The sequence below is a fragment of the Rattus norvegicus genome, chromosome 18 (genome assembly GCF_021556685.1).
Source record: "Rattus norvegicus strain SHRSP/BbbUtx chromosome 18, alternate assembly SHRSP_T2T, whole genome shotgun sequence".
NCBI lineage: Eukaryota > Metazoa > Chordata > Mammalia > Rodentia > Muridae > Rattus > Rattus norvegicus.
This window is the reverse complement of record NC_141551.1, coordinates 16,072,942-16,074,222: the sequence shown is the minus strand read 5'-3', so window position 1 is coordinate 16,074,222 and position 1,281 is coordinate 16,072,942. Positions and strand designations below refer to the sequence as shown.

Genomic DNA, 1,281 nt, shown 5'->3' with positions numbered 1-1,281 from the left:
TAGCAAGCGCAAGGCCCTGGGTTCGGTCCCCAGCTCCGAAAAAAAGAACCAAAAAAAAAAAAAAAGCAGCCAATTGAATATTGGATAAGATCATGAAATAAAAAGAACACATTGCACACATATGTGTTATACACATGTACTTGTACATGTACACATGTCCATGTAATTTATTAAAGTCTACTGGAGTCCTCTACGTAATCCCCCCACCCAGCTCTCCAAAGAGCCCAATAATATTCACCCCATCAGTTCTACATTGCACACGAATGAAGTTCTATGGGGTTAATTGTTTTCACGAAGTTCCCAGAAAGTATCAGCTCAAATTCCTGCCTACTGATCACCCCCAAAGCTGAACACTTTGGGAATTTAGATTAGGCATCCTTATTTTGAGAGAGACTTCCTGCTCTAAAGCCTGGTTTTTCTTCTATTTGATTTCTTTTGCCGCCTGGGCTGCCTCCACTGGAGATGAGCACACATCCTGTGCTGTGAGGGTTCCGCTGCTCCTGGATTTTGTTCTCTCTTCAGTTCCCGGGAAAGTGTGTGGCTCTGAGTGGTGAGGCATGAAGTAGTTAGGAGGTGCGGCGGTCAAACAGGCTGGACTTGTTTGGCTGCACCATAAAACACCAGGCCTTGCACAGAGAGGAGCCAACCTAGGACTCCAGGACTTAGCTAAGCATGGCCTGAACATTTAGGAACACTGTCAAAAGAATGGATGAACCACTGTCAAGGTGGATTTACAAAACAAGTCTTTTCTGAGCTCCTACTGGAGCCAGAGACCTCTATGTTGGTGGCGTCCTGTTGTGTTTTCTTTTTCTTTTTTTCTTTTTCTTTTTGCCAATTTAAATAGTTTTATTATTCCATGTTACTTGTTTTGGGTCCCTGTGGAACAATGCTATACCCTCTACTTTGACTTAATCGACCTCTTCAATAAAAATATGGAATGCTTCACGAATTTGCGTGCCATCCTTGTGCAGGGGCCATGCTAATCTTCTCTGTATCGTTCCAATTTTAGTATATGTGCTGCCGAAGTGAGCACGTTGTGTTTTCTAGAAACATTTTAATAGCAGTTCGGAAGAACATGCCAATAACCTGGCATCCCACAGGGTTTGAACCATGAAGAGTGTTGTTTGTGTGTCAGAATCTGATTACAGTTAAACGGTGATGGAGTCACCAGTAAAAAAGTACACCCCCTTCCATGACTGGGAAGTTGTCCTAACACATTACCCAGGCTAGCCTTGAACTTCCGAGGCCAAGCTGGCTTCAGGCTTGCAGCAACCTTCCTAC

The 1,281-nt window shown here is 43.8% G+C and overlaps 1 non-coding gene across 1 annotated transcript; it reads right to left on the bottom strand.

Moving 5' to 3' along the window:
• Window positions 1-926: 926 nt before the first annotated feature.
• Window positions 927-1,033, bottom strand: LOC120098423 (U6 spliceosomal RNA). Its single transcript, XR_015643207.1, has one exon. It is a non-coding gene; the product is annotated as a U6 spliceosomal RNA (small nuclear RNA).
• Window positions 1,034-1,281: the final 248 nt, after the last annotated feature.